We start from the raw sequence: 24401 nt of genomic DNA, 5'->3' as shown, positions 1-24401 counted from the left end.
GGGAAGGCTTGCCGTACAAGGCAAGAGGGAAAGCACAAGAGCTAAAGCCTGCAGCTTGGAGAGCACAAAAACGAGAGCAAAGCAAGGGGCAGCTGAAGCAAGGGCCCACCTAGTGCTGCCTCTCCCTTCCATGCAGCTTTTGTCATAAGGACTGGGGGCCAATCTCCCCTCTTCCAGTGGCACATGCCTCTGACCCATTTGGAGAGCAGCACAGTTGCTCTTTTTCCTGCTCTGCTGCAGAAGCAGAGTATTGTCCTTACGCCTACCACTTCCACAAGGGAAGATGGGCATGACAAGGAGAGAAGCAGAGCCTGCCAAAAGCTGCCTTTTTACCCAAAAATCACCATTTTACATGCCCGACTATCTCAGGAGTTGAAGGAAAGCTAGACAGCTACCTCTGTTTGGTTTTTCCAGGTCAGAGTCGTCTTCCTCCAAGGGCTTCCAGACCAGGGTTGCAGGCTCTTCATCCTCACTTGGCGGCCCGGTCTGCAGCTCAGGGAGCTCGGCCTGAAAGTCACTGCCAACATTGATGTGTCTAGAGGAAGAAGGAGTAGGACGTAAGAAAGGCAAGTGGTCAAGAGACACCTGGCGTGCAGCCACAGCCTTGGACCAATCCCACTGTGACTCTGAAAGAGCAGTTGTCTTGCTCGCCATTCCTCAAGTTTGCTGTCCTTTAACCCTAGGCCAAAACTCACGGCTCAGTGTGGGCTCTTGCTTTCCTTTTCATTGTGCCTCTCCTTTCCACCTGAAAGAGATCAAAACAACGCTCCAGATAAAACTCATTCTGCCAAGATGTGTCGGTAGCCCTGCTTCTCATCCTCACCACTGAAAACCCCAAGCTCCTCTGTCCCAGCTCCTCTCCATTAGGTGTCATTGCTGCATTTTTCACTTGGAATTTCTGAGGCAGGTCCCTCTAGCAGTCTGCAGCTTGCTCAAGAAGGAAAGCTGAAGGGCAGGCACTAGAGTGCCTTGAGTCTTGGGGCCAGTGAGAAGAGCCAAGAGGATGCATGGAAGATGAACTACTGCAGGCTTGGGTTGGATGGAAGGCAAAGGTTCTTCAGCCAGAGGGGGCTTGGGCACTGGAACTGCCTCCCCAGGGAAGGGCTCCCAGCACCAAGGCTGAGAGAGCTCCAAAAGTCTTTGGACACTGCTCTTGGGCACAGGCTGGGATTCTTGAGGCTGTCCTGAGCAGGCCCAGGTGCTGGGCTCCATGATCTTTGGGAGTTCCTTCCAGCCCAGAAAATGCTGTGACACTGTGATTGTGTTCCTGAGAAGCACCACTCAAGAGGGCATCTCACAGCTGCCTCTGACCGTGAGGCAGAGCCAGCCCTACACACATTGAACAACACAGACAAATCTAGAGCAATATCTCTCTGGAAAAGAGATGCAAGGCAGTGGGAAAAAATCAAAAAAGCTATGAAAATAGTATGTGTCTGTAAGTGATGTAAGTATGTGAGTATATAGGAATTGCTGAAACCAGATCATTTCTGAGGATGAAAGCCAGTACTGCAGACAAGCCCAGCAAACTGCTTCCATGCTCTGATGGGCAGGCATCCCAGAGGCGAAGTCCCATCCTTCTGGTTTTTCAAGCTTTGCAGGAGGTGTGACCAGAGTGAGGGCGTAGCAGGATTTGTGGACACTGAACCCCTGAACTCCTTCGGAATGACCAGTTGGTTTTGGGGTCACCACAACGTAGTTTTAGGACTTAAATGGGTGCCACGAAGTTTTACACAGGTCACCAGTGGACGAGAATCTGCAAGTGCACCGTGACAGCTCCCTACGTCCTCTATGGAAAGGTCTGTATTTCCCCTGGAGGCAGCATTATTCCTGGAGAAGTTGCAGCCTGCTTTCATGTGCAACCTCGTCTGGGGAAAGTGACCACACACCGTGTCTGTGGTGGTTGGTGGCAGAGCCAGCTGGAGCCTCCTGCCGTTCTGTGAGTGCTTTGGGGGCCCACGGGGATTTTCTTACCTTGCACAGTGCCAAAGTGCTGTGGGGATGCTTGGCAGTAGACGAGGAGATGAGGATGTCACTGCAGAGGCCAGCTGTGGTGCCGAGTGCAGAAGGTGGCTGCTGAGGGACAGCCAGGAGCAGATGCTGCAGCTGCTGCTCCAGCTGCTCCACCAGTGTTCCACCAACGGCCGCAGGATCAGCAGACAAGGGCAGTTGCTACAGGCACAGCCCAACATTCCATGCAGAACCCCAGGGGAACCATGGGACAGAAACAGGGATAGGCCACCTTTGCCCCTTCTACTTCTTCTGCTGCAAGTTTGCTCTGAAAACTGAGGAGAAAAGCTCCCCACTGGGGCTTTTCTCCTCAGTCCTCTGGATGGGGAAAAGTAGAGCAGGGACAGCTCTGGCTCTCCTCTTTGCTTCTCTGTAAGGTGCCTGCAGCTGAACAGGCACAGGAGGCTGGCTCTGTCCAAGCGCCCATTCCACATTTCCTGCACTGCAGAACCAGGATGACTGGCTCTCCTCTGGCTCTGAGAGGAGCTTGCAAATTGTTCTGTGCAGAACCAAGTGCAAAGCTTTCTGTCCAAGTGGCGGCATTCATCCTGCCCCCTTTCTCAATTGTCTGGTGCCCAATAATGTCACTTGATGTTTTCCCTCCTTTGGCCTGCTGAGCTGTCTCTCACCTCAACACTCCTTCCCTGAAACTTGGAGAAACGGGATGTTTCTCAGGGCAGCTGATGGGGACACACACACTGGGGCAGTGCACCAGCATTGCTGTAGTCAACAGGTCATGCAGAATTTCTAGGTCTCTCTTCCAGCTCCCTTGAAGAAGGGAGAATGTTCGTCTCTAATACTCTGGCATTCCTTTAAGGAAGGAACACCAAGAGAACGAACGGCTTTTCGACATGAACGGCTTTCGCCTTTGTTTGAATACTTAGATATGGTAAAACCCAGCCACTTGTACTGCTTCCCTGCCTAAGGTTATAGTAAAACAAATCTTGCTTCCTTCCCAGCAGACATCTTCCACACATATGCCCCCAACCTGCTGGGAAAACATCTGGAACAAGGCCCACTGCAATGCAGATACTTTGTAGGCTCCAGATCCCACCTGCACTGGCTCCAGCAGGCAAGGGCAAGCTTTGGTCGCTTCCCAGAAGCAGCCTGGCCATTCCCCCCTGCCTCGCCCCCTCGCCATCCTCCACAGCCCCTGCTGCCAAAGCCTTGCTAGGCAGAGCCATTTGCTGGGCTCGGTAAAAGAGTGACTTGGATTCTTCTTTGGTGCAAATACCAAAGCTGTGAGAAGTGAGAGGATCAGGTTCACAGCCGCTCTGCTTTAGCTGAGGACATTACTGGAGGCTCAGAGCCTGGTCCTTTAAAGAGAAACTGAATCTGAGCTACAGGTGTTTTCCTGGTGCATGTGGACATTTATTTTCTACAATCTCAAGATGATCCTGAGGTGTTCTAAAAAGTCTCTTTTCCCCAACTCAGCTGTCGAAAAAGGAGTCAGAAGTCTTCCGTTTTGTTCTCAAGTCTGTTTATTATTTCTTATCTAAAACATTCTCTGTCTGGCTTGCAGAGGTCTGTTCTGTACGTCAGTCTGAGGCACACTGCCCTCCCCCAGGGCTGGTGTTGTCTTTTATACTATAAACTACGTATTCAATATTTACAGTTATGTCCCAATACCTATCACCTGTGTTAGACAGTGACTTTCTACTCTAAACCAATCCCAAAGTGCCACCATCACCAAGAAGATGGAGGCTAGGAAGAAGAAGGGAGAAGAACAGGACAATGCCCAAATTCCTCCATCTTGTGCCCCTAGACCCCCATAGTCAAATTCTTCAAAATTCCACCTTTCACCCTGTGGCAACTACTGTTATGCTACTTAAACTTTTGTGACTTGTAATTCTTCATGTAAAGTTGGTAATTTGCTCCCATGGGTTGAGATTGAATTCCCAAGTGTCTTTGGCTTCCTGCCAGGGTCTCCAAGCCCCTGACAGGATTTTGAGCCATCCAGGGCATCCAGAGGGATGTCCTGGGTTCTGACAGAAGAAAAGACTACATATGGGACTTATCCTTTATTTGACATGAAACAGTTTTCAACAGAAATCGGGGAAAAAAGCCTTTGAACACATCTTTACTTTGAAGAAAGGTGGCTGCAGCAGCAAATACTTACCATGAGAAATAGGCATGAGCTGTCATTCTTTATGTTGTTATGTGTGCGTGAAATACTGTCACTAAGCCTCTACAAAACACACAGTGCAATGGGAATCTCTATTTAATCTCCTCATCAGTACAACTTATGCTGGATTCTGAGAGACCTATTTAATTACTTTAATGCTTCGACCATTCCTGTGAATGTTCAAAAGCCATTAACCATGGCACTCAGACTCTGGCAGATATTTGGTCTTGAAGGAAAACTTTTTACTGAGTTTTTTCTTATGTCTTTTAAAACACACTGTGATCAGTTAATATCATGAGTTAGAAAGCCATAGCATGTTGAAAAGCACTATTGTAGCAAACATCTATGTAGTCAGAAAACGTCCTTTAGATAAAATCAGAATGTCCAAGGACTCTATCCTCTCCCTCTCTCTTTCCCTTGCCTCTTTTTTCTACCTTTCCCTTCCCTTTTCCCATTCCCTCTTCACTCCTACAGTCTCTTATATTCACAGAGAGAGGTTTCTATAACCTGTCCCCTTTAAAGGGATTTACCACCCCTTCATTAACTCTGCCAGATGCTGTTTGAAGGTGTTCTCTCCGTTCTCTGAGAGGCATCTCTACACCATCCTGCCCCTGCAGACACTCTGGCTTGGTGGCAGAGGCTGTCACAGCACTGCCAACAGCAACTGTGCAGCCAGAGCTGCAGAATCTGTCACTGCTGGCCTGAAAGTGCCAGCCCTGGATGGAAATATCAGCAGGAGCTCATGCTCGTCCTCCCCGTGCTGACAAATCCCTGCAATCCCTCCTGCTGTGCTCTGTGGCAGCACTGCCAGAGGAGGCAGAGGATGTGACACATCCTCAGGGACACCTCGGGCTGGCTCTGGGCAGCAGGACCTTCCCTTGGCCCATGCTCACTTCTGCAGACAGCTACGGCCATGAGCCTCACACACTCCTTGCTTTTTGGGGCAAATCCCTTCAGCTTTGCTCATTTAAGGCTCTGCAAGGGGCCAAAGACCCAACCCTCTTTTTCTGAAAAAGCAGATGGTGGGCAGTTCTTCAGCCCACAGAATTAAAAATAAATTCTTTTGACCCAAGTAGCCTCCAAGCACATATTTTGGGAAGGAATTACTTTCCCACACATAGTGCACTTTCCCTCTTTTACTGCTAACAAAATCCCAGTGTTTGATGCAAACAGCCCCAGGATATGTTCATGAATAGCTCATCAAATAGCTCACAATCAGCCCCTTGAGAAAAGCAAAGTGTGCTTTCTAATGTAACCAGTTAGTTTGAGTTTTGAATGTTTTGCATTTGCAACTGAGACCCTGTAAGCAATTCTAATTGTTGGCAGTAGGTGAGATACTTCTGAACAAAGAAATCAGTTTTACATGGCATTTACCTGGTCATACAAAAGAATGGATGTTTGGAGAGTGTGTTTTTATAATGTCATATGTTTAAGGTGGGACACACACAGTGTACAACATCTCTCCTTTATACTTTTCTTTTATAAATACATAGTTCTAAGAATTTATAACCTTTATTTGGCTTAAAAGATCAAAGACTCAGTAGTAAACACCTGTCAAGCCTCCTGGACCTCCGTTCTGGCCACCCAGGGCCATAGGGTGCTACTGCAATAGTTATTTTTCAGGCAACAGTAGCAAACATAGGCCCCAAGGCACCAACCTGCCCCCTTTCTGTATCATCAGCAATAGAAATTGGTTTTAAATTATGAGAATTTCCAACTCCCAAATGTCAAAAAGTATGTATTTTCACATGCAAACTATGATGGCTTTTGCTGATGTTTATAACATTTCACAGGGCCAAAGATGACTCAGATTTCTGAAGTTTTACAAAATAGAGATGCAAATGTCACAGGAAGCACAGCAAGGATGAAGGTTTAATCACCCTGAAAAAAACTCTCTTGCTGAAGTGTCCATAGAATCACAGCTTGATCCAGAGTGCACCAATAGCACCTTACCCTGTCCATGAGCCATCCTGGAAATGCAGAGCATGCCAGCCCCAAGTCTGGTTCTAGTGCCCGTTCTTATGCACAATTGTCTCCAAAATCTGCAGCAGCACAAGCCAAGGTGAGGGCAAAGCCCATTCTGAGGATGCCTTGGGGACCCTCCACGCCTGTTCCGAGCGCAGGGGACAGCAGGTTCTGCCACAGCAGCAGAAATTACATTATGTGTTAGTAAATGCAGCATTTAGAGTAGCAACTAAATAGTCCTATCTCAGAGTTAAATGTTCAATTCTTCATAAATGCAGTACCTAAACCAGTTAAATCCCACCTACACCCCAGACATCCACCTATACCTGCTTGTGTAAATTGTATTTTCCACTCCACTCCCTGGCCCTTCTCTCACCACAGTCCTCAAGCCCTCAACCAGGCACAAGCCAACTTCTCACCATGCTGTTAGTAATCACCTGCCCCACCCACAGCAGCTGTGCAGGTCCCTGACTGCTGGGAGAACAGACTTGAAATGCAGACCCCATCCTCCACCACAAAAAAAAAAAAAAAAAAAAAAAAAAAAAAAAAAAAAAAAAAAAAAAAAAATCAAATTTTTCTAAATCATTTCAGACTAGTGAAAGATCAGGACATTGAGAGACTTGTTTATTACCTTCAGGCCAATCAAGATAAAGTTTATGTCCTTCTGTATCAAGGGAAGTCATGGCTTCATTTTGAAGCCCAGTTTTATGTTTTGTCAGCCCACTTTCCTTCCTTGTTTGTCCCTGCTCCCCAGGAGGCCACTCACTAGGCATATATAGAAATACCTGTGTCTGAAAACACATCTACATGAGTGCATGACTTGCACTGCAGCAGTTGAAGGCGTTGTTTTTATTGCACAAAGATCACAAACCTCTTCTAGAAGAACTGTAGAGTTCTTACTATGGGGCTGTAAGAACCCTGCCAGCACATCTGCTGCTAAAGCAACAATTCCAGCTTTGCAGTGGCTTAAGCGGGCTGAGACAGAAGTGTTGCTCCATCAATGCGTAAACCACAACAAAGCAGTGGGGACAAGCCTTTGTTCCAAGTGTGACTGAAGCTTTGGGAAGCAGGTTTGCCTGCAGAGGGCACACAGAAGCATGACACCTTTGCCTCCTGTGCACCTACAATTTCTACAGCATCATTATCACTGCTCGGGTGACTGAGCAAGCTGACAGTGTGTGACGGATTGTCTGTCGTGTACAGAAAGTCACAGAAAGAAGAAGGGAGGGAGAAAACAGGGAAGATGACAATGCAAAAGATGTTGAAGGAGTGTGGCAAGGATTGAGGATTAAGAGACAGAAATAAAAAGAGACCATATCCCTAAACTGTCAAGTGCTGAGGAGAAACTGCAAGTACTTGCATACTTCAGCTCACCACCTGGACTTGCATGCCTTGTCCACATTACCATAATTTCAATAATTTTGATTCCTGGAGAAGCTGCCAGGTCCCCAGTACCAGTCCTACCTCCCTTCCAGCAGTCTCTGTCTGGGCAGAGTTGAAAATAGATCAGGGATTATCTTTTACTCCATAAGCATTCAAGACAGCCAGAGAGGTTCCAGGAAAAGGCCATAGTGAGTGCCCAGGACAAAGAGATTTTAAGCAAGTGGAAGAAGGGAGTATTAATTGAGGATCACAGTTATATGTTGGGGTATAACCTTTCAAATATTTGTTGCTTTTGAAATAGAGATTTTTGGAGTTCACTTGAGTTAGCAATATGAATTAAGCATTTAAATTTTAGCTTGTAGAATTAAGTGTTGATTTTTTTCCTTTTACTTAAGAAATCATGGATGTAATTATCATGCCAGGCAAGAACAGGCGGGGCCAGGGGTTGGATATGCATGAAAAGGTTGAGCAATGTCATCTATATGGAGCACCTTTGTGAATAAAAGATTGAGCTCAGACCAGGGCTCAGGGCACAAGTTTTCAGGAGAGCTATCTCGCTTGTGCTGGGTGCTGACAATACAGACCCAGTTCATAACTACATCAGATTGTGGAGTCTATTTATTCCATCTATGGCTTCACTTTTCTACTGAAAACTGCAGGGGAGAAAGCCCAGGCAGAAAAGGGAAGGAGAAGCCACGTAAACAAACCCATAGCTCTATACAAGGACAGAAGCAGATTTCATCTTCACCAAGCTGAAAAGAGTGGTTTTATTAGAAAAAAAACAAAAGCAAAAATACCCTAACATCATATATATTCTCCCACCACATTCAGACATTACAACAATAAAAATGCACTATAAAACCACTGCATTAAATTGGTGAGTTAGGAAAAATAAACAGGGCACAGGTTAATCTATATAGATCTTTGGAAAGATGAGAAATTACAATCTGCACCCCAGCTCATGCTCAGTGTTTACTATAATCTTAAATAACAATAAAGTCAAACACAACAGAAGACTGATGTTCCTACCTTCTGCTTCCAAACACAGCCACGGGTGGCAGCAGCTACCATGAGCTCCATTCTCCTGAGCTCACAGCGCAGCGCAGCTGTTCCAGCCACACCAGCACGGGACTGGCCGCAGGTTGTAGAGCCCGTGCCTGAGCCAGGATCAGAGCGCGTTTCCTCTCAGGTAAGGGGAGCCCCGTGCTCTTCCACAGCTTCTCCACCTTCTCCAGGAGCAAAGCAAACCCCACCACAGCTACAAAAGCTGATGCTTATCAAAGTTTTCCCTTAGCAGCTTGGAAGAGCCAACTCGCGCAGACTCCGCAGAGCGTCCGTCCCGGAGAGCCAGCCGCAGCTGCCCTGCTCTCCTTTCATCAGATCTGGGTGACACCCACCCACAGCCATTGAAAAGGGTCATTCCCAGCCTGGGAGCCAGGCGGGTCTAAGCAGCGAACAGTGATGATCATTAGAATCACCTGAGTAACAGCTGAGGTGACTTAGCTCCCTGCTTTGGACAGGCCCCTTTGGTGTCCTTGTACAGTGGGGCAGTCCCTGCCCCGGCACTGGCAGGGCTGGAGGGCAGCTGGGAGCCTTTCCCAGCGCCTGGCAGCTTCTGCAGCTTTGGCAGCTGGGACATGTCTTGTGTCTTCTGGAAACCTGCCACCACAGGGGGATCCTCAGGTAGCCTCGGGCTGGCATCTCTGATTTTTTTTGCAGTTCTTTTGTTTGTCTTAGGTCTGAGATCAACAAAAGGGCTTTTCCCACAACTTGCAAGCCGCTAAGTGAAATAATCTCGTTAATTCACCAAACACAATATTGCTGTCCCAAAGCAAGAACACACAGCCCAGAAATATGTCCATGCATGTGAAAAACACATATGAAAACTGATAAAGTTTAATAAAGGACAACAGGAAACAAGGACCATAGCACAAAGGTTATTATGGCTGGATGCATCTGGCCACTCAGCCAAGCCCACGCTGTGTGTTGCATGAAGATTGCTGCATATGCATAGACCCTTATGCATAGCAAACTTTAGTTTACATGTTCCAAGAATTGTTTTGCATGGCTCCTCCTGTGTCTTAGAGCATGCATATTCCTTGGTTGTGGTTTTAGTCCATTCTTACCACCTCCAATTTTTGGACCTTGGTCGGCACCATCTTCAGACAGTGAGTGCTGACAGTGGGCACATCTGTAGCAGGTGTCTTCTTTCTATGTTCATTGGATGTTATCCCATTTAAGTAGGCATTTGAACACAAGCATACTTCTATCAGCTATTTCACTACTATGTCTAAGCCTAATTAAGAACTGAAATAAAAACTATATCTTTATAAGAAAGTTACTTTAACATCACACATATAAAATCTATTTTAATATTTGCAAAAAGCCAATATTAGAATATTATAATATGTATCTGTAACAATCTATTGATAATATTGCTGAAAGAAGGAAAACTTTTCTAAATACCTAGTGCCTTTGGTAATCGCTAAAGGTAATGTAGCTTGGGCTCTACTACTGTTTACTCATCTTTCTATTGCACAGAAATCTTGGATACTTTAGTGTGTAGATCTGTATTTATGACATTCTCTGAAATGGAAGTGAGAGGAGAAATGGGCTAAATTCAGATATCTGAAGTTATGTCTGAACATTTGCTGAGGTAAATCAAAGACTAAAGGACAGCTACTCTTTGTGAAGAATGCCAGAGCAAGTTAAAATATGTATTAACAGGCATAATCAACACACTAGAATTAAAAGAGCATCTCCACCAGAAGAGAGAGTCTATAAAATCACACTCTGCTTCAAGAAAACATAATGTCTATCACTACATGGATTTGTCGCTTTGCACGCCCCTCTGCCAAGTGCAAGGGGCCTCAAGGACTGAAAGCACAGGGAGCCAAAGGGAGACAGCTGCACCTACGTCACTGGGGGCTCCTGGGGAAGCAGTTTCCTTGAGAATCAAGCTCCTCTCCTCCAAAGGCACTTCCCCAAATGTCAGCATTTCCCGGGAAACACCAACACACACTTCAGAAACCCTGGCAAGGCTGAATTCCTTCTGCTCCTTGCAGCACAGGCGCTCCAGCTCGAGCTCATCTTCCTTCCCCCGGCTCTGTGTCACTTCCTTCCCCATGCCCACGTGTCGCTTTGGGCGCGCAGCCCCGGGCCCCTACAAACACGAGCTGCCCGCTGCCTCTGCACGTGCCTGAACTCCTGCCTGCACTCACGGCAGCAAAACCAGGCTGTTCCCAGCCAGGGAGCAGAGCCCTGTTCCCACAGAAGGCTCTGGTCAGCCCCTTGCAGGACGCTCCGCTGTGCACGCAGCACTTCTCCTGCCCGCCCAGAACGCTCCTGGCACAGCAGAGCACAAGCTGGCCGGCTCTGGGCTCAGCACACCCCAAACACGGGCACAGGAAGACGCAGTGGCTGTTTTGCAGCCATGTCCAAGACAGCTGGGAAGGGTCCCCTGCCTCTGGTCTCACTTGGTTGGCTTTCTGAGTGGGCCTGAGGCAGGGGCTGTGATTCCTCACTTGTAGGGAGAGCAGAGCTGCCAGAAGCGCACCCAGCCTGCAGGCACTGCCTGACAGCGCTGCAGCCACTGGTACGCTCGCGCCTCTGAGTCACAGCCACTGCACTGCTGCTGCTGCTGCTGCTTCATTTGCTTTGAGGCACACCCAGAGCTCACTGTTAGGCCACCATGGTCTCTGGTTCTGCCCTCTTCCTGTCCCTGTGTATGCATGGAGCCTTCCTGTGCTTTCAGCAAGCTCTTGGGGAGAACTTCCAGCATGGCAAGCTCCTCTGCCCTTGGTGGATGCTTGCCATAGAAGAGCATACTCAAGCTGGCTCTTCAAAAACCCAGGGTCCTTGTTCCCTTCAGCGTGCTCAGCACGACCTTCAACTCCATGGTGCTGTGCAACTGGAGCAGCAGGACAGGGACCTCTGCAGCCTGAGCTGCCCTTGTTCCTCTCTGCCCGTGCACAGACGATGGCGTGGAAGAGAACGGCAGCAGGGCCCTGCGTGTCCCCGGGCTCAGGATTTGTGCTGCTTCAGCTCCACAGAGGGAACCACGGGTGAAGTGAAAAAGCCAAAGTGTTTATTAAGGGAAGGCAAAGCAAAGGGGTGAACTGGGAGGGAAAAACGTGGATGGGCAGGGCGTGGGGGCTGGAGGGAGGGAGCTGCCAACAGGGAGGGAGATGGCAGGAGCTCCTGGAGCTTGCCACAGGCTCAGCTGTGACCAGCAAGAGCTGGGCTTGGAGCTGCAGCTGGTCCCCTCTGCTCTGCAGGTGGTCCCGTCTTCAGTGGGAACTGGGGGTGGCCAAAGGACACTGGATCTTCTGAGCCTACAGATGAAGTTCGGCAGATCTTGTGCTGAACATCAGCTGGACAAATTGCTTTATAAAGGAGGGGCTTTATTAGCTCAGGGCTTGAAGGGCTCGAAAAGGGAGGAACAGAGAATAAAAAAGTCTTGACTAGCATTGATTTGTTTGTTGTTTGTTTTTTAAAATTTTCTGGTCTCTTGATAGCTTAAGAGTTCCAGTCTATCTATTTTTTACATTTCTTTGTTTTGATTATTTGTTTTTCTGATCTATGGAAATCTATAATATCTTCTCAGCTTTTTTTTGTTGTTGTTGTTATTTGTTTGTTTTGTTTGTTTGTTTGTAATCTACATCATGACTGCCATGGTAAGTTACTTACCAGACAACAAAAACTTTATGCACTTTGTGTTTGCACTGCTGGAAGCTGTGTCAGCTGTGTCATGCTCCTTGTGTGCCCATAAGATGTGACAAGGAGCAGCTGTAGTGGATGTCAAAGGAGTGCAAGGAGGGGTGGAGGAATCAATTTGCATTCCTTAGAAAGAAGGGAAACAGAAGTACTGAGATGCTTTACACTACTTCTGTGATGGGTTTCTGGCATATTGTAATACAATTATCTACAAGCAGGAAATCAGCAGGCTGCTAAAAAATGACAGCAGAGAGCTGAATACCCCTAGTGCTGAAGGGCAAGGGATTTAATTTGTTCCTATGTTGGTAGGGATCTCATTCTGTGATAAGGTAAAGAAACAAATTGCAAGTAAAATAAATCTGTGCACATCCGTATTGAGACACTCTGACTGGCAAGGTGTCTGGATGTTGTGTGCATAAGAATCTCTAACCAAATACCGAATTCTAATTGACTTTCACAAGTGAATTCATACTGGATTTCACAAAGGCAGTTGTCAATGCTCTGCAGGTGAGCAGCTTCTTGAATTAGGAGAAACTCGCTCACTATTCTGAGCAGACTGCATTCTGAAAGTGCAGGTGAAAGAGTTAAAAAATCTCATCAAATACCACTTAGCAGAGAAAGGATTTCTAAAAATTGCATTGTAAATAGAAGCATATTTTTCTGATTTTACTTTCATTGTTCTGTAAAATTAGGATGACTTTTATGAATAATGAAGAAATGAATTTCTGTTTATTGAACATAAGAAATTCTTTTTTTCTTTACAAATGCCAGCATAGATTAAATACTATTTCTATATTTCAGAAAGCTGTGGGAGAGCTGTGGAGAGTTCTGTTTAAATCACCCCAAGTGATTTCTAAATAACTTCTAAATTGCTTAAATCATCTCCAGCCCATCAGAGAGGAAACTCTTTTTGTTAGAGAAGCAGCTAACTCTGTCTTTTCATACTTGAAATATATGATGCTTTGAATAATACGTGACATTTGAATGCTGATTTTGCACTTGGGACCCAGATCATCTACCAATCTTTAGGGATATTGGGACCTGACATCCATCTCAGCAGCTTGCTTTATGCAGTAACCAGCTGCAAGCAACTTAAAGAACATCAGCTGTGAGAGTCACTCCTAAAACTTCCTGTCTCCAAAGTTAAATTATTTAAACAAATACTACAGTTTTTTAATAAGATGTAAAATGTATAAGGAAGCTTTCAGAATGGCTTATTGAGATATAAATTGTCTGTGATTGACTGGAAATACACCTAGGTGCTGTGATGGTACCTTTTTGCTATGGAAGTGTGAGCCTGTTGTTACTCAGGAATGACAGACTTCATTGTCAGGAACAAGAGGTTCCATAGAGCAAGGAGTTTCCAACAGTGCAACACCAACCATTTTGCAAGTCAGGACAGCCTTCAATCATGTTTGTTTCTGAGTTTCATATTGGATGCTCTCATGACTGTTTTCTTTTCACGGACTCATCTGGAAAATGTGGAGATCTTGAGCTGTTTACACCGACTAATCCCTCAGGCTAGAACTACAGCAGAAAACAATACATGTGACAGACTCCTTAATCCTTTTATGATCTCCATCTTTAATAGGCATCCTGATGGCACACAAGAAACCTGACTGCAGAGTAGTCATGCATACAGAGCACATGTCACTAGTTGCTCAAAAGTGGGCCTGTGGGTATTTCAGAAGGAGTGGGTGGGTGTTTTCTATATCACATGCATGTGACAGCTCTCTTCATGTAGTAGGTGAATGCAGTAACTGATATTCCACCACTAACATTTGTTTAATGTAGTCAAAGAAAAGCGTTTTTTTTAACATTATTTGTTTCTATGTATTCTACTCTGTGTCGTAATGGATTCTGAAGGCCATAGTGACTTTTTGGTCTGTTTTTTTTTAAGAGGTCCAATAGCACAGTTAACACAGTTTAATTATTTCTCCATGTAAGAAATTTCACTCCATTTTCCGCTTTCCACATTCATTCAGTTTATTTTCATCAGGTGCCAGCTTGCTGTCCAGCAAACCAATCTCATTCCATATTGGTTTGTGATGAGGCCACAGGGCAAAACAATGCAAAAAGAATAGGAAAAAAGTGGCCAAGAAAAGAGAAGCCCTTGACCTCCTTCCTTTATGTGGCAACCTCGTTTGGCTGAAAGAGAAGTGTTGTAGTATAGATGAAAGTAATTGCTCTAGTACAAGAAGTATAAATTTATTTCTAGCTCCTCTCAGTGTGGAATTTGTGTGCTAGATTTGTATAGTTAACACTTTGTGACAGGAGTCATGATTAAGCAGAGAATATTTTCTAGTTGAAAAACTCGCGTGACCGATAGCTGGTGAAAACCCAACACAAGCAGAAAGTTTGTTTGGCCACCCTGTCTTAATAGTCTCACTCCTGAGTGAAATTGGCAAAATGAAGCCAAGATCTTTCCAAAGGCTAGGGCCTGTTTATTGAAAGTCATGACAAGCTCAGAGGAGAGCCCAGGGTGAGCCTGGGACCTGGGCGGCAAGTCCAAGTTCCAAGCTAACAATGCTGCGTGCTGCACAGGGTGTTTCCTTGGACACGGGCTGGGCAGAAAGACCCAGGTGCTCAGCACCCGGGGCTTTCAAAGTCTCTTAAAGCCACAGGAGTGATGCGCTCTCAATCCACCTGTTGCTTGCTCCTTGTCTTGGTTGTTGGTTGCTCCATAAGATGGTGCATCTCTGGCCAATCATTCCAGAGTTCCGAGGCTTCATTGGCTGGCTGCTCTTGCAATCTTGTTTCATATTAATGTCATCATCTCATGAGGCAGTTTTCTAGAAAATTCCCTCACCCAGATCTCACCACCCCCACTCTACTGGGCATGCATTCCTATTTCAGCACATTTAACTCCATAACTTATTACTCTATAACTTATTACGTAAATTAAGTGTAACAATTTATTGCATTAATTAACAATTCATGGCCCCACCTACAAAAGCTAACTTTATTTATAACCCTACTGCCAAGAACTTGGAGCTCTGCTCCAGTGCCTTTCTTGGCAGGGCTCCTGGGGCAGCTGGTTACTGTGCCAACACTACCTGTTCTTCTGTATCAGATACAGGAGTGATGAGAGAAAAAAAGAAAACACAGTCTAAAGCAGAGCTCCTGAAGAAGGGACAGCCACAGTGTGTCCTTTTGTTGTTCAGAAGCTTCTCACCATCAGGGAAGGGAGCAAACCACATCAAAACCTACCACTTTAAACCTGAACTGGAAATCCGATCATCCTCTTGTGGTATTCGCATATTCTGTGGACAGAAAGAGACTTCATTCTGTGCCAGGATTTTCCTGAGAAGCTGTGAGAAAGCTCAGAGAAAACAATTCTTCTCTTAATCTTTGCACCTGTTGTTGTGCACATGTGGAATGTGTTCTGGAGGTTGTTTACCAAAAGGTAGTTTCCTAATTGGACTCTAGTGCTGGTGTTGGATTCCTTGACCAGTTGGATCCAGTGTGTTGGACTGGCTGGCAATGGAGATGGGTTTTTCCTAGTAGTATAGTGTAGTAGTGTAATATAATATAGCATAGCTTAATAAAGCAATTATTCAGCCTGTACTATACTATAATATAGTATAGCTCAATAAAGCAATTGCTCAGCCTTCTGCAGTCATGGAGTCAATGCACATTATTCCCCCCATTCGAGGGCCCCCTGCCACACAATAATCCTATAAGGATTGATCAATGGCCTTTAACAGAGAAAAAATTAAATATCCTTAAGAGATTGGTAAAGGAGCAATTACAGGTCCAAGATCACATCACACCCATGAATAGTCCCTGGAATTCACCAATATTCCTCATCCACAAGAAGACATCGGGCTCCTGGAGGTTGCTTCATGACCTGAGGAAGATGAATGGAGTGACTGAAGACATGGGACCTCTTCAGCCTGGACTTCTTTCTTTAAAAATGTCACATTAAAAATGTGACTTTATGGTCTCATTTTTCAATGGGACCTTTCTGAGAGATATCCTTTGTTGAGAATAGAATGGGTTTTTCTTCCCTACAGGTTCCAAAGACTAGTTTTACAGTGTTAGGGATGATAGCACAAATTGTCATTAAGGCCAGAACAAGATTGTTCAGTTTAGCAAGTCAAGAATTTGCAGTTATCTATTTACCACTGAAAAAAAGATTCTCTTGATTGGGCAATGCAAAATTCTGATGATTTACAATATGCATTATTAAATTTTACAGGTATTTGTTCTGTTCCTTACGTGGCTCACAAATTATTGCAAGCAAAATTGAGTTTTAGAGAGGAACCTATGTTAAGTGAGGAACCTTTAAATGCAATAACTCTCTTCCCTGATGGATCTGGGAAAAGTCATAAATCAGTTGTAATTTGGTTGAACCAAACATCTAAAACCTGGGAATCAGATTTTCTAATAATAGAAGGATCACCTCAGATTGTTGAGCTTGCTGCTGTGGTTCAGGCTTTTCAGCTCTTCCCACAACCTTTTAATTTAATCAGAGATTCTGTTGCTAATGTGGTTAAAAGATTAGAAGGATCAGTTCTAAAGGATGTTAGTAATGACACTTTATATTGTTGGCTTCCCTGTCTTTATACATCATTGCAATATAGAACTAATCCATATTTTGTTTCTCACATCAGGGCTCATTCTTCACTTCCTGGATTTTTAGTGGAAGAAAATGCGAGAGCAGACAAACTGGGAATGGTTATTTCAAACACTCTGCAAAACATTTTTGAACAAGCAAAACTGAGTCATGTCTTTTTTCACTCAAATGTGCAAGCACTTGTGCGAATCTTTCAAATTTCTAAAAGTCAGGCTAAAGCTATCATCAGTACTTGCCCTGACTGCCAGCTTGTGCAGCCTCCTGTTTCTACAGGAGCGGTCAACCCGCAGTGTTTGCAGAGCCTGCAGTTATGGCAAATGGATATCACTAAATACCTTTCCTTTGGTAAATTTAAAAATACTCATTTTTCAGTAGACACATTCTCTGGTGCAGGTTTTGCTTCTCTTCACACAGGTGAAACAGGTAATTGTGCTTGTCAACATTTTTTGCAAGCTTTTGCTTCATTGGGTGTGCCCCAAAAAGTAAAAGTCTGCAATGGTCCCACATACATATCTCAAAAATTGGCCACATTTTTAAAGGATTGGACTGTTTGTCACCATTCTCCCACAAGTCAAGCAATTGTTGAGAGGACACATCAGACATTAGAACACATTCTTGATCAAGAATGAGGGGGGGAGTAGAGATCACACCACAGATGAGATTGAACAAAGCTTTATATATTTTTCATTTCTTGAACTGCTCTGTTGCAGAACCTGATCCACCAATTTTTAGGCATTTTTCAAATAACACTCAGGCGCAACGAAAAGAAAATCCCCCTGTTTTAATTAGAAACCCTGGGACAGGACAAATTGAAGGTCCTTTCTGATTAACCACTTGGGGCAAAGGGTATGCTTCTGTCTCTACAGGTGCAGGAATTAAGTGGGTCCCAGTGAAAAACATCAAACCATATCACACCCCAGAAGGTGTTGATGAGTCCAAGACTGTAGAAGCAAGTACACAAACGTGAGCTGAATAGAGGGATCACGTGTCACACCTGACATTCCTTGTTCATTGCTGGGACCTGCAAACTCTGATTTTATGCTGTTTATAAATGTGTCAATTGTTGGTTTTGTAGAGCTTTTTTGGCAAAAGTGTGGTTTTTGTTTTGTGACGTTATAGATCCCCTCTATTGGGTTTTCAAAAGTGAAGTTTTTATTAAAGGTCAAAAGGAAAGTTTTTAAATTGAGGAAGATATGGGAGGTTCTTTTGCCAAAAATTAGCTCACTAAAAGAATGGAGCAAAATTGAATGATACACTGATGTTGGTTGTTTTTAATTGTTTAACAATTTAACAAACTAATGCCAATATCACTGCAATAACACAGTGATATTAAACAGATGTTAAGATTGTTGGGCATGCTACCCTTTGAAATAGAACAGCTGTTGATTTTTTCTTTTTCCTGGCACATGGACATGGTTGTGAGGAATTTGTGGATTGTGTTGCATGAACCTGTCTGATCATTCTGAATCCATCCACAAAAGTATACAAAAGCTGACAGACTTGACAGCTCCAATTAAAGAAGATGCTGGATCCTGGTTAGATGATTTGTTCCTAAGATGGAGCCTTGCACCTTGACAAAGGGAACTTAGTAAAATAGGTCTATATGTGTTGGGTGTTTTGGCAGTGATACTGTAGTAATACCTTGCATACCTCAGTGTGTGCCACAAATGATGGACAAAACTATCAAAGAAGTGTTTAGCATATAAGAGACATAGGTAGGAAATGGATTCACAGAGAGTTCGCAAAATCTCACAGAGATGGTGGATGAAGGTATTGACATAGAAGAAGGTTTTGAATTAAGACCTTGGAACAGGTGAGACTTCTTCTGACAATGACTTGTAATTGCTATCAGACATGACTTATGCCCTTTGAACTGACTGGACTTTCACAACATTAAAATTGCTGTTGTAAAATAGCAAGGCTTAATGTGAGCAAAAAGGATGCTTTAAGCAAGTAAAAAGCCGATATACTATAGTACAGCTATGAAACGCAAGGCAGTTAATAAATGACACGGTTATGAAGGGTTTTTTTAGTCAAACCGAGAGGGAGAATTGTGGGAATCCTTAAAATCAGAAGGTTTTGGGAAAGCTGCAAAAGGCAGGGCTCAAAGACATAAGACCTGCGATTAGAGCTAATCAGCAGCCATAAGTCTGCAGCAAAATTACATAACACGTAAAAAAGTAAGGACAAATGGAACAATGGTCTTTGTAGTAACGCTTGGCTAGAATAACTCCCTAAGCTACAGAAAAGTATATCTAGTGAGATATTAGGAACTTCTGAGCTTAATAATGGAGCTCTGTGCATTGTACTTTAAGGCTTACAATGGGTATTTCATTCCAAATTAGCAAGCATTGTTTGAACAAAAGGTACCTGTGCTTCTAGGGGTTGGATAGAACTATTGTCAATATGCTTTTGCTTTGTGGGATTGGTCAAAAAAGTTTACTTTTTTAAGGTAAAGTAACATTAAGTTCCTTGTGTGCTGCCGGGGACATGAGCTGCTGGCATCTTCCCATTGTCATAACCATGTAATGAGAGTGGAAACCAAACAGCTGGAAAACAAACAGCTCGAGGTGCGTTCCTCAGCATTCCCGTCCCGTTCATGGATTGACACAGACCCCTGGCCAGCAATGCTCTCCTCTCAGGAAATGTGGAGGGACATGGAGTTATTCAGCTTTGTGAAGAACAGGCCCCAGGAAGACTTTAGCTCCACTTCCCAAAACTTCAGGGTGGCTTTGAAGAAAGTGGGAGACAGCTTTTTTAACAGGACCAGTTACAATAGGATGTGGTCTAATATTTTAAGGAATAGATTGTAAACAAATCAAGTTCTTATATGAACTGTCCATGAGGTGGGTAGACTTCAGGATGCTTGTCTGTGGTTTCCACTGAAGTGTATTTTAGGCAGCTGAATATCATAGGGTTATTATACTGTTATATTATTTACTTAAGAGTCAAAGACGTACCTTCACAACAACCCCTTTTTCCCCTTTTTTCTTTGTATAATAAATAAAAATAAGGACAAAACATGGGTTTTGAGCTCTGCCTGAATCTCTTTTTCACTATGAGAACCTGAGAAAAACCTCTTCTGGATGAGGCTTTTTTCATTTCTCTCAATGGAAAAAGAGAATCTAGGTTTAATAATATATTTTTCTTTACCAGCCAAGTTCATGGCTTGATCAGGATCATGAGCTTGGTTGGGGGAGGTTTTTTGTATTTATACTTTAAAAACAAACTTTTACTAATATCTAGTGCACGAAAACTTTAGACATGAATAACAGTGCAAGCAATCCACCCTTCTCCCCTTGTTAAAAGTTATACATTTTGTTAGTGATTTAATAGATGACTTTTAACTTTTAAAATGTGTCTTGGTTTGAAATGACAGATGTCTGCTGAGGAAGGCAGAAACCTCCACTGAAATGGAAAATGTGACACCCCTCCTTACAAATTGTTGTAGTTTTGAAATTAAGAGAGCCTCTCAGGCAAAGATGCGGGAGCAGGAACAACAGTTCTTTATTAGGGAAGAAAATAAAAGTCAAATAAACAATGCAGTAATACAAAACAACACTGCCAGTGTCAGAATACAACCTGACACCTGTCAGCGATGGAGAGAGACGGAGGACTGACTCAGTGATAGAATCCAATTTTATTGTGGGATACAAACACTTTTATATTATATACTACTTCAGGGAGACTAGTAATGTGTACTACAATGATTAGGTTAAAATCACATACACAAACTTATGCATATAACAACATCTCCTGCTTGCAGAGTTTAATGGGATTTTCTTTTTCTGGTAAACCTCTTTGATTTAATCTTCTTGCAATCTAAGTCTAATTTTCAAAGTTCCATTTGCTTTTGCCAAGGCATCCTGTTATCAAATCTCTTATGTTAACCCGGTCCAAAGTCCATCATCTGCCTTGTGTCCTCCAACACTCCAACAGACACCCTGTTGGTCAGGGGTTTGGTAGCAGTCCAATTGGAATGGTGGCTGCCGTCCTCCTGGAGTGTCAGGTGTGGTTCTGTTGAAGCAGTGATCCTGTAGAAAGGTGTAGTCATCCTCTGATGACCCAGTGGTGGTGTGGATGGGCCTGGTCTTCCTCTGGGAATCCAGTGGAAAAGGCAGCTGCTCCTCTGGGAATCCAGTGGAAAAGGCTGTCCTGGTGTCCAAAATCTCAGATGATATCCAGTTAGGAATGCTTGGCTCCTCCCTCTGGGCAGAGCTTCTCACAGTGTGGGATGATGTAGTTTTATCAGTCATGCTGTGGCACTCAATGGCCCATTAACACAGATGTGTCCCCAGAGGGAGGATTGGTCATGGAAGAGATAAAGAAAACTGCCCAATTAAGAGAAGATAACAGAGCCACACCTCTAACAGATGGCAAATAGAATGCACACATTATCTTGCAATCTAGGACAAAATGATGACAAGTGGTAGAACTTCAGTGAAAGAACTTTGCAACAGTAATTTGGTTATGACAAATTGATTTTTTTTTTTTTAATGAGTATTTTAGTGGATATCCCTTGGAGCTTAACCATCCTTCTTGAAACAAGGCAATAATAATTAGTAGGAATACTAGGAAAACACATATTAATAGACACACTAAGGCTTCCTTGATGCACAGCAGTTATTGCCTGAAGAAGAAATAGCACATTTTCCCAATCATAGGCCTATTGATTTTGGTCCTAACAATCGCAAACAGTCATAATGAGTATTGTACTATGAACTCTAAGGCATATTTTACAAACAGTTGTACATTTTTCTAACTTTTGTGTGATAACCCTTCAGTGTGTTTATTAGAGTTTTTGAAACATGACAGCCTTGATTTGAAAAGCTTTGTAGGGCAATGTTGGCTTTCTCTTGGACTTGGTGAGAAAGTGGCCCTCTCTCAGCTGCTGTGAAATGGCCATAGCATGTGGCCAGCAGCATCTTTTCAGGACGGCTTGCTTGCTATTGCTGACACAGCCCCACACCCTGGCATGCTTCTTTCCACTGTATTTTGTGGGTTGGGCCCCCACAGGGGCTTTTCCCACACTCTGCTTCTGGCTTTGGTGTCTGCAGCTCTTCTCAGATCCGACCTTGGAGGCAGGCTCGGGGGCAGGGCCACTCCCGATGCAGACACGCCGGGCTCCAGGGAGGGGTGACTTTGGAGCCAGCCCACTCGGTTTCCGTGGTGATGGGAATTGCGGCGGCCCTGGTGCGAATGGTGGGGGACGATCTCAGTGGCCGCGTGGCACGGTGTAATGGCTGCGGAATTCCCCTGTAACCCGGGAGGGCTCGGATCGGCTGCATGGCATGGTGTCCCCGGGGGGGAGCAGAAGCGTTCCCCACATGGTCTGCTCCCCCAGGGCAGGGCGGCGTGGTGTGCCCGCCCGGGTCGGCTGCCGGGGCTGTGGCGGCCGCCGTCTCTCCATGTGCCTGGATTGTGCAATCGGCGCCACCGGCCCTCTGGACGACATCGGTGTCCTTGGCTCGGGCAGCCCCCGGATGGCCTCCGTTTTCTGGGATTCCCCCACTCCCTGGGGCTGTGCTGGTTCCCACACCCGCTCCACATTGGTCAGCCACAGTCCCAGTAGCAGAGCACGTTTTCACAGCGGCCGGGGCCTGCCGGCTCCCGCGGCAATGCCAGCTCGCACACAGCGTGGAACGAAGAGGCGGCTGCACTGCTGCCCTTCCCCCTTTGCCTTTCATAATCCAGTTCTTTAATAAGTCCAGAACAAGTGTCCATGGTTTTATAATACCGATGGCTGCATCATCGCCAAATGAGACTGCCTCAAATATATTTTGTCCAGCCCTCTCCCAAAAGGGCAAATCTAAAGCATCGCCTTTTGATATGTGCAGCTCATGGTTTTCGCACCATGTGAATAAAGCTTGTAGAGCTCGCTCATCGTGGTTTATTTCTCTTCTTTGAAGGAAGAAAATCAGTACCTTCGTTACAGAGTTTTCTGGTCCTGACATCCAAGCTCCCATGGTCTCCTAAGTGATTCCAGTCCACAAATACAGGGCTAGAAACCTCGCAGCACTTTATGCTACTTAGCAAAGTCCCAGGTTTTCAGCATATCAGTTCTGTCACCATTCCCAGCTCCCAGGCTGTATTTCTCCAGTTCCAAACACCAATTTGGGCCTGTTGCTCTTGTAATCTGGTTCCCACACCATTTCCCAGCTCTTACGCTGCTTGCAATCTGGTTGTACACCGATTTCCAGCTCTAACGCCATGTGTCTCCTTTGCTCTGTGCTTCTGAGTTCTTATCACTCTGGGGTTCACCACGTGTTAGGTCATGTCTGGGGATTGTGGGTGCAGGAGACAGAGATCACTCAGCCTCGAGGTTTGTGTGGCACAGAGGGGGTTTATTTCCCAGCCTACCCCTCATACAGAACATTTGAAAGACCCAGTCTGCATATTCTCATTGGTCTGAACTGCACACCCCCTCGGCATCTGGCCGGTGAAATGCTTGCAGCTTCCTAAGAGATCTGACTGGGGGAAGCCCCTGGCAGTCAATCCCGGGGCTTGGCAGCAAGCTCATCTCTGACATTTGGGAGCACCAGCCAATGGGTGCCTTCTTTCTGTTCAGTTCTGTTAGGTCTCGGTTTGGTTTCAGTTATGTCAGGTTGAGACTAAAGGCATAAAAAGTGTGCCATGTTTACAATAAAGGGATCTCCTTTGGATGCATGAGGGGGTCTGTGTCACTTTGTTCCCCACTGCTGCATCCAAATCTGTCTTTTGGGAGTGCTAATTCACTAAACAGTCACTATACACAAACAAGGCATGGGCTATAATTATCAAAAAACTTCGAATTGTCTCAAGCCATTTTGTTTTGTTTTGTTTGTTTGACAGAACACCTACTTTATGTGTGAGGTAGAGAGTTCTATCTTACAGACTGCCTGAAAATAAGAGATACTGGAACCCCACCAGATCAGATCAATCAAAGCACTCCTAGTCTATTAGTAAGTATTAACAAGGTCTGAACTTATATTTTCTGTCTCAAGACTTTGTATGTACATCCATCCACACAATACCACTGTGATTAACTACACTGACACACAGGTTTGCATAAAGATTATTTTCCCAAATACATTGGAGTATAGTAGAGCAAAAGAAAACCTTGATTGCAGTGTCTAAAGACATTGCATCTGGTTAAATATTCTCTTTCTGTTCACAGCTTTAAATTAAAATTTACACCTTTATAACTAAAGGTACTATAAATAAAGGCACTAGAGGTTCCCATGAACTCCACAGATCTTTGAGAGGTGTTTGAAGGCTAGGTCTGTAGACACAGAAGTGCTTCATCAGCAGGTTTTAAGTTGCAGAGTTTTCTGACTATTTGCCACCTGTCACTTCTGTTTACAGTGTCTATAAAATAATTTTCATGCTGAAAATCACTAACAACTACCTTCCATATTTATTCATGGTTAAGCACTCATGCCAGCTCCTATTGAAGTCAAGAGCAGGTTTCTGAAAATAGCACGAATAGGATTAAACCTAAAAGGTCTGGCACTGCTATCACTGAAATATTAATTTGCATGTTTTCTTATTTTTCAACCAAAATATGACCATGGCTTTTAATGTTGGGTTTTTGCAGCTAGTATGCAGATGTAATAATCACAGAACTGAGGTCATTTGATATTACAG

General features: G+C 44.5%; 1 long non-coding RNA gene across 1 annotated transcript; it reads right to left on the bottom strand.

The window, feature by feature from the left end:
• Positions 1 to 424: 424 nt before the first annotated feature.
• On the bottom strand, positions 425 to 2214 carry LOC135307710 (uncharacterized). Its single transcript, XR_010368386.1, has 3 exons — positions 1972 to 2214; positions 696 to 745; positions 425 to 535 (listed from the first exon to the last, which is right to left on the bottom strand). It is a non-coding gene; the product is annotated as an uncharacterized LOC135307710 (long non-coding RNA).
• Positions 2215 to 24401: the final 22187 nt, after the last annotated feature.

This window comes from Passer domesticus, chromosome 9 (genome assembly GCF_036417665.1).
Source record: "Passer domesticus isolate bPasDom1 chromosome 9, bPasDom1.hap1, whole genome shotgun sequence".
Taxonomy (NCBI): Eukaryota; Metazoa; Chordata; class Aves; order Passeriformes; family Passeridae; genus Passer; species Passer domesticus.
Note: the sequence above shows the minus strand (reverse complement) of the source record. Positions and strands in the feature narration are given on the sequence as shown.